Below are 10,279 nucleotides of genomic sequence, written 5' to 3'. Positions count from 1 at the left end.
TCATACGATACCAGAAGCCCTCTCGTGGTTACCCCAAGCACCCTGACTGCAAATTTGTGTGTTAGTATGGTGATCCGTCCAGTTATACTTCCGTTCATGAACAGCATTCCAGGTCACGTTTCCAAACGGAATAACGCTCGTCCCATGCTGCTGTTGTAGCCCAACGTGCTCTTCATAGTGCCATGTTTCCTTGGTCTGCTTCATCACCAGATCTTTCTCCCGTCGAGCACATGTGGGACATCATCCAACGACAACTCCAGCGTCATATCCTCAAACACCATTAATCGTCCCTCTCTTGCCCAACCAGGTGCCACAGGATGGAACGCAATCGCACAAACTGACATCCTGCAGGTGTACAGCACAAAGCATCCACGTTTGCATGTTTGCGTTCAACATTCTGGTTGTTACACGGGTTACTAATGTTGCAGAATTTCACACTTCCGAAGGCTTATCTCGCAATGTTACGTTGCCCGGACAAATTTATTCCCGATTTTTCAGTACTCTACAGTAATTATTTCTTGATGTAGAAATTTTTTACGTCAGTGTTTACGAATGGGGGCTCGTATATTTGCCTAAAGTAAACATTAGGCAGACATGTCCAATATAGGAGTGAAAAAACGTGTTCTACACTCACGCTCATGAATTAAGGATAACGCTGATACATGATGAAACAACGCTCTGGTGGGCAATTTGAGGGTTTAAATCACCTAAGGGTATGACCATGCGGTGCATATGACCTGCGCTCGTCGCACGATGGCGCTGGCAGCAGTCCACATACGCAGAGGTGTGGTGGTGCATTCAGAGTACGCTGCAGTGGGTAAGCGTGCAAAAGTTTCCAGACGTGCTAATGGTGACTGTGTGTTGAAAATGGCTCAGAGAACACATATTGATGACGTTATGAGAGGTAGAATACTAGGACGACTAGAGTCTGGTCGAACAGAGCAGGTCGTGGCACGGACCCTCCGTGTGCCACAAAGTGTGATCTCAGGATTGTGGCAACGATTCCAGCAAACAGGAAAAGTGTCCAGGCACTAAAGTATGGGACGTCCACGGTGTACAACACCCCAAGAAGACCGATATCTCACCATCAGTGCCCTCAGACGGCCACGGAGTACTGCAGGTAGCCTTGCTCGGGACCATACCGCAGCCACTGTAATAACCGTCTCCAGACACAATGTCTACAGACGACTGAACAGACCTGCAAGGTGCATTCCAGTGACTCCTGGTCACAAGAGAGCCCGTAAATCCTGGTGTCAAGAACACAGTACATGGTCAGTGGAACAGTGATCCTAGGTTATTTCACGGACGAGTCCAGGCATAGTGTGAACAGTGATTCTCGCCTGGTTTTAATCTGTCGTGAACCAGGAACCAGATACCAGCCCCTTAACGTCCTGTATGGAGGTCGTGGTATGATGGTGTGGGGTGGGAACATGATTGGTGCACGTCCATCCCTGCATGTCTTTGACAGAGGAACTGTAACAGGTCAGGTTTATCGGGACGTCATTTTGCACCAGTATGTCCGCCTTTCCAGGGGTGCAGTTGGTCCCACCTTCCTCCTGATGGATGATAACGCACGGCCCCACCGAGGTGCCATCGTGATGGAGTACCTTGAAACAGAAGATACCAGGCGAATAGAGTGGCCTGCCTGTTTTCCAGACCTAAACCCCATCGATAACGTCCGGGATGCTTTCGGTCAACGTATCTCTGCACGTTTTCGAGCCCCTGCGACACTTCAGGAGCTCCGTCAGGCACTGGTGGAAGAATGGGGGGCTATACCCTAGCAGTTGCTCGACCACCTGATCCAGAGTATGCCAACCCGCTGTGCGGCCTGTGTACGAGCGCATGGTGATCATATCCCATATTGGTGTCAGGGGTACATGCGAAGGAAACAGTGGCTTTTTGTAACACATGTGTTTCGGGACAGTTTTCTCAGCTTATCATCTATACCGTGGACTTACAGATCTGTGCCGCGTGTGATCCCTATGTGCCTATGCTATTAGCGCCAGTTTTGTTTTAGTGCCACGTTATGTGGCACGACATTCTGCAATTATGCTTAACTTATGGGCATGAGTACTATGATTATTCACAATAACTGGAGTGCCTTCAATCTTTTACGTAATGATGTAGCTTTGTTAATAATGGAAACTTTGTAGTTTATTTTTTGTCTACACACAGGTACATTACCGAAAACCTCTTTACTTTTCAGAAAATTATTACAGCTGAGCTGACTTTAGAGGCATTCAGTTGAAGTCAGTAATAAGAAAAGAGCACAAAGCTGGTTGCTCATTACCTGTTATGTGAATCAGGGAATGACGTAAATGGCAGAGTGATCTAAATCTTGTTCACGATTAGCGTATTATGCTCGTTATCGATGCTAACTACCTGCGTGGTTAGTTCTCTCGTTTCAGTAATTGCTTCCTCCGATACCATTGTGACATTACGAAGGGCTGGCTCACGGGGCGGAAGACAGAGGTCTGTGTTTGACAGCTTACCCACTTGCGGCTGGGACAGGCAAGCGAGAAGGACAGCGCTGGCTAGCTGAATAAATGAGGTCAGGGCAAAGTGCAAACGAAGGGGACGGCCAGTGGCTCTGAGCAGATAAACGGGATTCTCCGGTCCACCCTCTTGCAGCAGTAGCAAGGAGATCACATGGCAATGGGATTTTTGTAACTTCTACGATTATGATATTATGAGAATGAAAACGTTATCCATGATACATGTTTCCAAATGACACGAGATTGAAGTTTCCAGATCGGACAGATAATAAAAGGAATACAGCATACTTGGACCATGTTTTGACTCTCAGAACACATTGAGGCTGTGCTCCACCACAAAAACAGAATTTTAAAATATACTTATGCTACTTGAATTTCAAAGATCAAATATCAATTAGCGAAAGTACTTAGATGCATCCCTCCGAACTTACCGAAAAAATCGGCTTTGAAGATTTCTGAGAGTCTTTACTAAAGTTAAGGCAATTTCTTTTGATCGGCTCTCTGGTAGAATGTTTGCTTCAAAGGCAGGTGACCTGTGCTTGATTCCCGATAAATTGAAATTATTAAACAAATATGTATGTTCTACGAGCATTTCCTTGAAACCTAAGGACTATAAAAGTGAAATAAAATAATAAAACGGTAGTGTTCGGTAATTACTTCTTCTGTTTATCTTTAATTTCATTTTTTAGTTCGGTTATATTACCTACAAAACCAAAACTCCGTCTGAACAGGCCTCGGAAAACCCATTCGTACTGATCAACCGCCGTGTCTACCTCAGCCGATAGACGTCACTGTGTGAGAATATGGAGGAGTACGTGGCTATCCCGGCCGTTCTCAGTTTTCGTGGTCGGAGTGATACTTCTAAGTCAAGCAGCTCCTCAGTTTGCCTCACAAGGGCCGTTTGCCAGCAGCGCTCGCTAACCCATCCAAGTGCCACCCAAGCCCGGCAGCGCTTTACTACTGACCGGTTTTATCACGGAGACAAGGCTTTTGGCGTTGTATCTTCTACGCCACTTAAAATATAAATTTCTTCAAACATACGCTAAATAACACATGTGTAAGTATCGTATTTAGAAACAATGTTACTGGTTTATGGGAAACGTGATAAAAAAGGCAATTCTTACTATGTGCACGTTAACGCATATGTAACTCTCGTTTTTAGGACAATGGATCTGGGTTTAGAGGAAACGCGATGAAAAAGTATATCTCAGTGTGCGCTCGATGTCACGACAATTGCCTTGTTTTGATTATTTGTATGGATCATGAGAGGTCACATTTTTGATATAAAACACTGAACACACATCAAATAAAAATATCTGATTTCTCCTTATTTCCTCAAACTTTATTGTGTAGATTTTTGTTTTCTTTTAAACAGTATTTACTAACAATTTGCAATAAAAACAGGAATTTGGTATGTGATAGGTAAGAATAAATAAGAAGACGTACATTTTACATAAGTTTATGATTGAATGTGAGTTGAGTAGGATACTGCTGATGTATTTTTCATTTAAATCACATTTGTATTCAAATTAACGATAAAATGACTGAAATGAGGCTCGAATCACCAATGCTCATTCTCTAACGCTACCGTTTCGGTTTTGTGTATGTATTACAACTTCACGGAAATGCATGTTCATTCGAAATTTTGCATAAGCAACGAATCGAACATGATCAGCCCGTGTGGCACACAAGCGTCCTACCTTAGATCCAAGCGGGCCTTAGGTCTAGTAAATCAAAGTTTAGTTGAATACTTCGAAATCGATTTTGTTGAGAATTTTAGAGAGCTGCACCGAATATCTGTGCATGATAGATATTTCACTTCTGAACAGGTACCATAAATGTAAAATGTTCCAAAAGTCCAGCTGGCCGCTGTGGCCGAGAGGTTCTAGGCGCTTCAGTCCGGAACCGCACTGGTGCAACGGTCGCAGGTTCTAATCCTGCCTCGGGCATGGATGTGTGTGATGTCCTTAGGTTGGTTAGGTTTAAGTAGTTCTAAGTCTAGGGGACTGATGACCTCAGATGTTAAGTCCGATAGTGCTTAGAACCATTTGAATCATTTGAACAAAAATACGACAGTTGTGTAATCCGTCCGTAAGTGAACAACGGCGCCTACAGATGGTAGAAAAGAGAAAATGATTGTAATGTTACATGGATGGGTGATTTGTATTCAGCAAGACATGTCCGAAATAACAGACGCGACGCCTTCACACAGTTGATTCGCCTCGATGGGCAACGAATCTTCTTCAATGCGGATGCGCCGCTACGTCTGACCTCCTGCGAGAATCTCACAGTAGCGAGCATGGGGACATGGGCAGGGAGTGCAGACAGGTGGCGCTAGGCGAGCGTGTGGGTAGGCCGACACGTGTGTCCAGGTGGTCCTCGCAGTTGCGATAAACACTGTGACCCTGTGGCGCATTAGTTAACGGAACTGTGTGGTACGCAAAACATCCCAGGTTCCAATCCCGGGCACGCATACACTTCCACTTGTCACCGCTCATTCCGCGAAAGTACCGATGCAGCTGGCAGTCTCTTCCCCTTCCTTTCCATTCTCCTCCCCCCACCCACCCCCACCCCCACTCCCCATTTTCCTCCATCTTCAATTTATATATAAAGCTTACAACGTTGCTACAAGAAAATGTAATTATAAGGCCTCCGATAGGAATGCTAAACACACTACGGAAATTTCGGTAATGAGACAATCTCACTGCAACTTTGAACATAATGCTAGGCACAGTACTTATAATATTGTAATCGTTTTTATTACAAAAATTCTGAAACTAGTGTAGAATTAACAAGTTGAACAGTATGTCCATATGATGCGTCATATGATACCCGACGACATCAGTAATCACCAAGACGCACAACTTTCAATGTCAGGAATCTATGTAAGCAATTGTTGACACTTTCAGTAAACTGATAAACGTATTGCACCATTACACCAAATTTTCAGAGATGCACGTAACACGAAAACAGAATCAGCGTCCCAGGTCATTAGCAGACATTCTTTCTGGTTGAGCCACCACAATTGGATGCAGGCAAGAATTCGTGAAATTTATTCACAACTTATTTAGTAGTGCGTTGACACTTTAGTGAAAGGCCGTAAAGTAAGCGTAAGATATTTCTTTATGAACTAGTATATTGTATAAGTGTGTGATTATCTTCAAAATTCAACTTGTCATCTCACAGAGTGCATAAAAGAGCATCAGTTGACGATCAGCATCTGAGGCAGAACACTGGATTAAGTAGCCGAGGCAATGCTTGGCTGGAATTAGCGTTCGCTGGGCTTTGAAATATTCTTGAGTGCGCTAGTTAAATAATTTGAAATTTCACGGGACTTGGAAGTCTAACTTCATACGGCACTTACGGGTAGAACCATTCGTGTGGTTTATCGTTGCCGATTTTGAGTGAGTCCCTGAACTTCAACTTCGTTTGCTGCGTGCGAGGCAGCTGAACAGTGATTATTATTTACGAGTATATTCGTGTGTGGTGAACAAGTCGGATATTTTCTCAGGGTAGTTGTTGGGGATAACAACCATCAAAATATACGTAGGAACTGTAAGTGATAGATTCCACTTTTGAACATTGAATATTCGCTGGTGAACTCGTCATTTACTGCATTCTTATATGAACTTTATTCGCACATGTTTCTTAGTTTGCACTACGTAACTATAATTTGCATTACATGTTTAACTATTGTTTAATGGCTTCCTTTATTTGAATCCGAAAAATCTGTGTGAGGCCACCATTCTCATAAGTGTGTAAACCCTATTAAATAACCTTTATTTGCTTTAAATTACGGCTATCTGCTTTAGCCTACCTCATTATCCGATGAGACTTTCACGAGCTCATTCATATGACTTTTAATCACTTTATTATTGTATAACTTCGTTTCGTTAACTTGTTTATCCTCTCTTTAAGGGGTTTGAGGAACATTTGGGCTTAAAAGCGAGGGAACACAACTGTTTCAAAAAAATTAGAACAGGAACTAAGTTCACCATTTATGGGGCTTAGAGAAGATGCCGTCCTCTTTCAAACTGTCGACAGCTACTGAAAGGGCAGTGCCTCCGACTTTATCAACGATTATCAGCCACCGTAGTCGAGTTAAAAGTATGTTCTATATTCTGTTAGAATATTCCACTTGTTTGTCTATACCCATTTACTAGTATGGCCCGCTTGTAATTGAAAGTTGTGTGCTGTGTTTATATGTTGTTTATCAAACCGCAATAAGACTAACTTTTCCCGTCAGCCGTCCCCTCGTGTGTTGCTGGGACGTATTTTCCATAATTTATCGCTCAATATGTAAGCTCACAATGTTTTGCTATCTGCAGTAAAGCATCTGTTATGCGAAACAATTGATTTTTCACAGATTTTAATTCACGTGGTAGACGGTTTATGACGTTACGTACGACGCGTTTAATATTTACATACGGCGCTGGTTCGCTACATATTCAGTCTCCAATAGAGAGTCAACGCTCAACGCTTCAAATGCAAATTAACAGCAGCGGCGCTCACTATTAATGAACAAGTTTGGATGACAGTACACTCACTTCGTGTCGGTGTTCGAAAGAAACAAAATTGATGGAAGATATTTTTGATCATGTGCTACAAGCAGGTGAGGAACAGATGTGTGCTCTTCCTGACCGCTATATGTTGAGTCATTGTCAAGGACTAAATTCCAGGTTCTCCTAGAGTCAGGCTGGTTTTTATGATCAACCGACGGTTTGATGGAGAATTTAACACCGGAGCATCTTGTGGCATACTTCGATAATAACAAGTGATATGGCAGCTGCATGTCTCCCTTACCCCCCTCGCCACCCAGTTCTCCTCGTCATCAAGCACACATATGCAACACTACAATCTGCATGTTTCATCTCGTTCGTCCAAACTTCAAAGATTCACTTACGAAGAATGTCCATTAATTTTTTCTCCTAAGACGGCCACTGCAAAAACAGCAAAACCAAATGATTAAATGTCTAGAAAGTAAGAGTGCTGTGCCTCTGACGATCAGAGAGATCTCATGTTCTACAATGCAGACAAGGCTGTGTTGAGGACAAGATATTGACTGTAGAATGCACCATTGTTTGTATTATGTATGCACGCCCATTTGTCTCTGTTAGCACGAAGTCCTTGATGTAGTGTTGAGTTTAAACTAATGTCTGTATTTCGAATTCTACTAGCCGCGATCTGAGAGCGTAATTCGGTTTCTTCTTGCAGAAGGAAAAGGACTGTTTGTAATTTTTAAGTAAATCAATCTTTCCAAACCAGGTGGATCAAATAATAAAACCGAGGTTCCTAATCTGATATGCAGCTCTGCATAATCTAAATAACGTGGTATCCAATGCGTAACATTATGCTGCGATAGCCATTTGACCCTTCAATTATAAGCGTGAGAGGAGGGAAAAGTAGTTCAATTATACAGCACCATCGCTACGTGTTTTCAGTGTGGATTGGATCGGTGGCCAAAATCGTGATTATTCTTGTTCCAGGTGATGTTTTCAGTACTTTTTTTCTGAAAAGTTATTGTGGTATGTATAATATATTTCATGTGTAGTGTAATATAACGCATTCATTATAGGCATAAACATCGACATGAAAATAGATTATTATGTATTAAAATTACTTAAACTGAAGAATACCGTTGTGAGTTATTTGCTGTTCTACTCTGTTTTAACACAAAGTCTAGTCTTTCGATTTTTTCCGGGAACTCATAGCACTAGGGGCCAATCCATTTTTATTTTTATCACATTTAATATCACCACTCACGGCACTTGGCTAGTCAAGAGCAGTACGTTAAAGAGCCGTTTCAGTTATGTCTGTTTCATTGTGTTATTGTTAACAGGATCCACCTATATTTACCTCAGTGGTGGTGGTGGTGGTGGTTAGTGTTTAACGTCCCGTAGACAACGAGGTCATTAGAGACGTAGCGCAAGCTTGGATTAGGGAAGGATTGGGAAGGAAATCGGCCGTGCCCTTTCAAAGGAACCATCCCGGCATTTGCCTGAAACGATTTAGGGAAATCACGGAAAACCTAAATCAGGATGGCTGGAGACGGGATTGAACCGTCGTCCTCCCGAATGTGAGTCCAGTGTGCTAACCACTGCACCACCTCGCTCGGTTTACCTCAATGTTTGTTTCAGTTGACTCAATTTATAAATTTAGAAATAATAACATTATAAATTATTAGGAATTTATGTTATTAGTAATTTATAAATTTTGGATAGTCTGCGTTGCATATTGTAGAGGGTATTCGGCCAGAGGAAAGAGAGTTGTAATTCGCAACAATTTTCAGACAGAAAAACGGCGTTGATTAATGTTAACACTAATCATTGATATGTGTATTTAAACTGATTCATTTCACATCACTTCGATGCCAGAATTGTTCACATGATCTATGGAACATATAACTGACAAACATGGTACTGCGTAGGCTATCTTTTATATCAAACAAATACTTATTTCACTTGTAAACAATTAGCGAATCACTTTCTGGGCACTATGAAACTACTTATCAACGAAAATTACTATGCCTACACCGTGCCATTATGCACATGTCAGTGAGGGCGAAAGGTAACCTAACCAAGCCACGTGCGTTTTCCGTCTTCAATACTTACGTTGACCTCAGTGTCTAAGACGTAATTGGACTCAAAACATCAAGGTAGTGCGCTACCCGAAGCATTCAGACGCACCTATGTAATGCAGAATTGAACACTAGCTGTCAAGAGAAGCGGAACCATCTGCATAAAGGGGTCGGGGTGAATTGTTTTGTCGGCAGAGGTGCAGTAACAGCAGAAGATCGTGGTCGGGAGATCTCAGAGGCTTCGAATGTGAGCTACATAACATCACATCTCTTTTAAAGCAGCCACCATGACTGAAATAGGCATTGCGATATTAGAGAAAATATTAAACCTCAGAAAATCAGTTTCATATTTTTATAATAATTATAAGTGGAAGACATTCTCTATGATTTTTGGTTAAACTATCGGAATTGATATTCGTTCCCCTTGTTCTTCGGACATTTATTTATAAGATTGTATCATTCCTGCAACTCGTATTCCGTATTAATTGATAATGCTACTTTTTCTCTCTTTAATTTGATAGCATAGTATGATACCCTAAGTTTACATACTAATGAAGAGAATAAGTTCTGCTTTGTAATTTAGACGAAAGTAGTCAGTTCGGTGACGAGACTGTCACGTGCCAGAACTGCGCTACTTTTTTCCCGGCTCAACATTTGTGAGTCGAAACTGCTGCTTATGTTTTAAATGAAGTCCGATTGTAGCTACTATTATTTTGTAAAGCTAATTATGTACATTAACGATAGCACGGTTTCTTGACATCAAAGTCACTGCTTTCAAACGGTGACTGCTTGGTCTGAAGCTACTTCTTGCACGAGAATGAAAGTAAAGTCATATGAATAAATATCATTTTATGCCGCAAGAAAAGTCTAAAACAAACAATACCTCCTTGCCAGTTTTATAATTAGGTGTTTCTCTTTCGTACCACCAAAGTAATGTACCTTCCCTTCGACAATATTTTACTTTCATGAACAAATGTAAAATATCGGATCGTACATAGGGGCGGAAACAGGATACATTTCACTGTCGATCTTTTAATAGGACAGCTTTCATATCAATTTCCTGTTACTATGGTATTACATACTGTTTCTCTGTTCCCTGTACTCTATGGAAACTGTAAAACATTTGCAGCGCGGGGTAGCCTCGTGGTCTATGGCATCTTTACACGGTCTGCGTGGCTGCCCCCGTCGGAGGTTCGAGTCCTCCTTC

General features: G+C 41.9%; 1 non-coding gene across 1 annotated transcript; it reads right to left on the bottom strand.

The window, feature by feature from the left end:
* Window positions 1-8,534: 8,534 nt before the first annotated feature.
* Trnav-cac (transfer RNA valine (anticodon CAC)) lies at window positions 8,535-8,607 on the bottom strand. Its single transcript has one exon. It is a non-coding gene; the product is annotated as a tRNA-Val (tRNA).
* Window positions 8,608-10,279: the final 1,672 nt, after the last annotated feature.

This window comes from Schistocerca gregaria, chromosome 8 (assembly GCF_023897955.1).
Source record: "Schistocerca gregaria isolate iqSchGreg1 chromosome 8, iqSchGreg1.2, whole genome shotgun sequence".
NCBI lineage: Eukaryota > Metazoa > Arthropoda > Insecta > Orthoptera > Acrididae > Schistocerca > Schistocerca gregaria.
The sequence above is the reverse complement of the archived record's forward strand: the minus strand, read 5'-3'. Positions and strand labels throughout refer to the sequence as shown.